The 6,650-nt window shown below is 44.6% G+C and overlaps 1 pseudogene; it reads right to left on the bottom strand.

The window, feature by feature from the left end:
* Positions 1 to 890: 890 nt before the first annotated feature.
* LOC126197872 (5S ribosomal RNA) lies at positions 891 to 1,008 on the bottom strand (annotated as a pseudogene).
* Positions 1,009 to 6,650: the final 5,642 nt, after the last annotated feature.

The following is a 6,650-nucleotide window of genomic DNA, read 5'->3' on the forward strand; positions in this document are numbered from 1 at the left end:
ATTCCAGCGACTTCCAACAACAGACACTGTAGCCTCCACGAGTATTTTGAAAAATCCATAAGGAGAACGAGATACAGCAACGAACCCATATCTAATCATGACGTCCTCAGAGTATTAAATGCAAAACTGCCACTTGACCTCAGAGACAAATTGATTAATGTATCTGAGAACGATCTTAAAAACTGTCTGTTTATGACTCCCTGGAGCTTATACAAGAAGATGATAATCTGAATGGTAGTAACAGTAACCGTACTGAACAATCCACTGTGTGCCAATTGTTGTAATCACGGCTCAACAAGACAAAATCGAATGCCGTACAGTCATGAGCTCTTCTGGTGCCCAAAATTCACACAAAAAGATATGGAATGAAAAGTGTTACCATCCTGGATGTTATAGTACTGGTAAGAGACATTCACAAAACTGTAACACAAATTACAACAATGATGGGTAGAATTTCCATATGGGAAATCACAGTTAACCACGCATGCATGGTACAAGCCGCAATACAAGCATCATCATTACTGACAGTGGCTAAATTGGACTATGAAAGAAATTGGAATTTGTGAAAATTGGGGCTTCGTATGTTCGCTGATGACGGCGCAGTTGAGCGCCTCACAAACCAAACATCATCATCATCAAGCAACAGTGGGAGGAGTACTGACTGTATCATGTTAGACACTAGTGCTATGCACTCCGCCTTCAGGCCACAAGTGGCCCAACGGGACCATCTGACCGCCGTGTCATCCTCAGATGAGGATGCGGATAGTAGGGGCGTGTGGGTAGCACACCGATCTCCTGGTCGTTATGATGCTTTTCTTTGACCAGAGCCGCTACTATTTGGTCAAGCAGCTCCTCAATTGGCACCACGAGGCTGAGTGCACCCCGAAAAATGGCAACAGCGCATGGGGGCCCGGATGGTCACCCATCCAAGTGCCGGCCACGCCCGACAGCGCTTAACTTCGGTGATCTGACGGGAACCGGTGCATCCACTGCGGCAAAGCCGCTGCCATACATGTACTATGGTGAGCGTTTGATCGTCCCACTTATATAACAAAATCTGTGAGGTCAATAAAGTACCCACATATGCAATGCAGAACTATATAATGCTTTTCTTTGACCAGAGCCGCTACTATTTGGTCAAGCAGCTCCTCAATTGGCACCACGAGGCTGAGTGCACCCAGAAAAATGGCAACAGCGCATGGGGGCCCGTATGGTCATCCATCCAAGTGCCGGCCACGCCCGACAGCACTTAACTTCGGTGAACTGACGGGAACCGGTGCATCCACTGCGGCAAAGCCGCTGCCATACATGTACTATGGTGAGCGTTTGATCGTCCCACTTATATAACAAAATCTGTGAGGTCAATGAAGTACCCACATATGCAATACAGAACTATGGAATTTATAGGTGATATAATAGTCGGCAGTTGATAGTGAAGTGATCGGTACAGCAAGCAAAAATCTAGAGATACCAACATTTGAATGTTGGCCCCTATTTTGACCAGAACTGAGGTGGAATCTTCCTATGCGTCGGTCAGGGGCCTGAAGATGGAGTAGTAAATCCCTGAAACTAGTAGCCAAATAAAATAAGTTTGGAAATTAAATGGCTGAAGGGTGTTTGATTTGGCATCCTATGACGAAGAGCCGAGTCCCGCAACCATCTCTGAAAACATGGACACACAGAGAGTGTGGAACTAATGTCATGATGCTGCCTCAAGTGGATGTGAAAATAGGAAATGGAGTTCTAAAATGCCTGATCCTAAGTACGAGTGATTAGTGGTTGATCGCATTTCAGGAATTGATTTCCTACAAGAACAGTGTGCAATAACTGAGTTTTCCGCAAGTCAAATGTTTCTTAAACATCGATAGCTAGAAAGTTGTTACAGGTGTAATGAAAACACAACTTGAATATGTAAAATACAGCCATACTGTAACGGTAAGACTGCTTAAGCCACAAACGCAATTCATCAGAATCATACATTCACACTGAAGTCATGTGAAACATATTGAAAATTGTTGAAAGGCTAGATTCGCGACTCTACTACTATTGATACATTGCAACAAGCAGAACTTAAAGAGATATTGTGTATATGTATATGAAAGTAAGCCTCGTGCTATCGCGACATACCAATATAATACTTAAGTCCAGCCCCTTCAAATTTATTGTCATAACATGCATTCCATCCCTTTGGCCAAGAGGAGAGCCGCCACTAATGAAGTCAAATACATGCTTGAGTAGAGAATAATCGAACCTTCCATGCCACTATTGGTTGTGGCGACACCTGATGGAGGTCTTCATCTAGCTTTGGACGTGAGGGCCATTAACTAGATAATTGTTCTTAATAAATGAAAAGCACCTGTTTGCTTTTGTTCTACACCTGTTTGCTCTTATCATAACCCAATCAGAAAAATTAAATGGACAACTGTAGATATTTCAAGGAGTCAAATACCTTACTCGCATCGAAGTTAGAAGTTCCAACTATCAGGTGAGCCTTACTAAAGAATCTAGGAAGTATACAGCCTTTACCATTAGGGAGGGAAGCTATCATTTTTGTGTACTGCCATTTGTTCTAAATGTCACTTCAGGTGTGTTCATAACCGCACCAAATGCTATATTACGACCTGAAACACTTGAAAGAGTAATGTTGACGATGTATTAATAGCGAGTAACACCTGGAAATAACATGTGGATTTGCTTGAAAAGACAGTGGAGGAATTTTTTGAAGTTGGGGTAACTGCAGACTTAAAGGTCTCGAAGTTCAAGGGGGCAAAATCGTCTACAGTAATCGTTCCATACCCCATCAACATTAGTGCAATAAAACATTTCTGCTACCTCAGCACAAAGAAACCATAAGGCATTTTTTGTTTCATGTTAAATTTTTCGAAGATTTGTGCCAAATTAACTCTTGAATGGTATTTTTATATTAAGTCTGTTGAAGATAAAAGCACCATGGATGTGGACCAATGAATGCAGAAGAGATAATGATGCTATAAAAGATGCCTTAGTTAATTAAAACATCACATGACTAAGGATTTTTGTCTCGTAACTGACGCTTCATTTTCTCGTTTAAAAGCCTGCCTATTTCAGAAAATCGAAGAGGATAGAAAGCAGAAAATTTGCATTATTAGTTTCGGAAGTCGAACATTATTGGAATGTTAATGTTTGTGGCACAACTTGACTAGAAGAAGGGATCGGTTGGTAGGACATGTTCTGAGGCATCAAGGGATCACCAATTTAGTATTGGAGGACAGCGTGGAGGGTAAAAATCGTAGAGGGAGGCCAAGAGATGAATACACTAAGCAGATTCAGAAGGCTTTAGGTTGCAGTAGGTACTGGGAGATGAAGAAGCTTGCACAGGATAGAGTAGCATGGAGAGCTGCATCAAACCAGTCTCAGGACTGAAGACCACAACAACAACAACAATGTGCATACTCTATCACAGAACTGGATACAGATTACATTTACGGAAAGGAAATGCAGGATAACTATCTGCCGGCCGAAGTGGCCGTGCGGTTAAAGGCGCTGCAGTCTGGAACCGCAAGACCGCTACGGTCGCAGGTTCGAATCCTGCCTCGGGCATGGATGTTTGTGATGTCCTTAGGTTAGTTAGGTTTAACTAGTTCTAAGTTCTAGGGGACTAATGACCTCAGCAGTTGAGTCCCATAGTGCTCAGAGCCATTTTTTTTATAACTATCTCATGAAGTGTTGAGTTTTTTGTAGTCTTGCAAATTACGTCATCTGTGCTTAGTATGCTAGTTTTTGTTTCTAAAACTATACCATTATGGTGTAATTCACATTATACGTAATGGTAACACTGTCGCAGGGCTCTATCACGACTACCACAGAGCCTACCAGAATTTATATAGCTTACTGAGCGATGATCTGAGTGTTCTCAGAAGGATAATAATTACCACCAGCATTACTATGACATCTACAAAACACTGACCCACATTGGTTGAAAGTTAAGACGCTGCTTGCAGTGAATCCAATAGATAAACTAAAAGAATATTACTAATTGCAGAATGATGTTCTATTTTACTGGTGTGATCCGTGATCTGACATCATGGTTTGTCTGTATCCCAACTACACTTGAGAATGCGTCATTTTGGCCCATCCACTGGTATTAGTAGGATCAAGTTAAATTGCTATTTTCCAGGCAAGAGAAGACGTTTACAACAGCTCTTAAAATGTGTCTGATATGTCAAAAAGGAAAGACCCAGAAACACATGGTGTCGTACAGCGATACACCATATAACAACAAGAAAACCACTGGGAATCATAGCGTCTGATGTCACAGGGCCCCTGCCCACAATTAGAGGTGGAGTTTCATACACCAACAGTTGTCAAATGTGCCGCCTTCCTATCAAATAATGCTTCATAATTCACCTGTCACACATGGAAAATATTGTTACACGAAAATGGAATTAAACAAATACTAGTATCACGCATCCATCTTCAACAAAATCCTAGTGAACATAACTGTTGTATCCTGCCTACTCGTCGAATATGGATGGGGTGCCTAGGAAACCTGCTTTCTCGGATTGTTAGACAACAACTAAAGCAAATCGTATTAATTAATTTTATTTACAGAAAATAAGTGACAATACTTAACTTTGAGTAATTTACAATTATGTGACGCAAGCAAAGGGTGACACGCAACATAAGCAATCTCTTCAGTATATATAATTCATAATACAAAGAGAAGTAATACAGTTCCTAAGTCGCCGCTATACGAATGCCTATTCTTGACGCATCTGTGCAAGTTGGCTACCTGGGCTAGATACACAAAATACACTCCTGGAAATTGAAATAAGAACACCGTGAATTCATTGTCCCAGGAAGGGGAAACTTTATTGACACATTCCTGGGGTCAGATACATCACATGATCACACTGACAGAACCACAGGCACATAGACACAGGCAACAGAGCATGCACAATGTCGGCACTAGTACAGTGTATATCCACCTTTCGCAGCAATGCAGTCTGCTATTCTCCCATGGAGACGATCGTAGAGATGCTGGATGTAGTCCTGTGGAACGGCTTGCCATGCCATTTCCACCTGGCGCCTCAGTTGGACCAGCGTTCGTGCTGGACGTGCAGACCGCGTGAGACGACGCTTCATCCAGTCCCAAACATGCTCAATGGGGGACAGATCCGGAGATCTTGCTGGCCAGGGTAGTTGACTTACACCTTCTAGAGCACGTTGGGTGGCACGGGATACATGCGGACGTGCATTGTCCTGTTGGAACAGCAAGTTCCCTTGCCGGTCTAGGAATGGTAGAACGATGGGTTCGATGACGGTTTGGATGTACCCTGCACTATTCAGTGTCCCCTCGACGATCACCAGTGGTGTACGGCAAGTGTAGGAGATCGCTCCCCACACCATGGTGCCGGGTGTTGGCCCTGTGTGCCTCGGTCGTGTGCAGTCCTGATTGTGGCGCTCACCTGCACGGCGCCAAACACGCATACGACCATCATTGGCACCAAGGCAGAAGCGACTCTCATCGCTGAAGACGACACGTCTCCATTCGTCCCTCCATTCACGCCTGTCGCGACACCACTGGAGGCGGGCTGCACGATGTTGGGGCGTGAGCGGAAGACGGCCTAACGGTGTGCGGGACCGTAGCCCAGCTTCATGGAGACGGTTGCGAATGGTCCTCGCCGATACCCCAGGAGCAACAGTGTCCCTAATTTGCTGGGAAGTGGCGGTGCGGTCCCCTACGGCACTGCGTAGGATCCTACGGTCTTGGCGTGCATCCGTGCGTCGCTGCGGTCCGGTCCCAGGTCGACGGGCACGTGCACCTTCCGCCGACCACTGGCGACAACATCGATGTACTGTGGAGACCTCACGCCCCACGTGTTGAGCAATTCGGCGGTACGTCAACCCGGCCTCCCTCATGCCCACTATACGCCCTCGCTCAAAGTCCGTCAACTGCACATACGGTTCACGTCCACGCTGTCGCGGCATGCTACCAGTGTTAAAGACTGCGATGGAGCTCCGTATGCCATGGCAAACTGGCTGACACTGACGGCGGCGGTGCACAAATGCTGCGCAGCTAGCGCCATTCGACGGCCAACACCGCGGTTCCTGGTGTGTCCGCTGTGCCGTGCGTGTGATCATTGCTTGTACAGCCCTCTCGCAGTGTCCGGAGCAAGTATGGTGGGTCTGACACACCGGTGTCAATGTGTTCTTTTTTCCATTTCCAGGAGTGTATATGACTGGACTCGTAAGTAGAACGAAGGAGAAAAATGAATGAATAAATCCTCTTCTACTCGTATTCCTGGGAAGAAAAGGTAAGAAAAGTTATAGTCTCACCAACTGGGCAAGCACACCTGAGGAAACCCTATATAAAGAAGATTATGACCAATCAGTTGGGAAAACATATTCTACTGACAACTCACCTGAAATCCTCACTTCTTCGAAAGAAAACATCAGATCGCAAATTCTGTATACGGGCCCTGATAAAATTGCTATAATTTCTCATTGAGGAAGTTATGTCCTGCGATACCCTAAAAGCAACAAGATTAAGAGGATGCATGCCCACCATGACATAAATTAATGAACTTACGAGTGTTGTGTGTGATAGCTTGTACGTGTTTTAACAGTACTTGCCTAACGTTTATGTGCATGTGATGCTCTTAGTGATT

Source organism: Schistocerca nitens, chromosome 7 (assembly GCF_023898315.1).
Source record: "Schistocerca nitens isolate TAMUIC-IGC-003100 chromosome 7, iqSchNite1.1, whole genome shotgun sequence".
Classification (NCBI taxonomy): Eukaryota; Metazoa; Arthropoda; class Insecta; order Orthoptera; family Acrididae; genus Schistocerca; species Schistocerca nitens.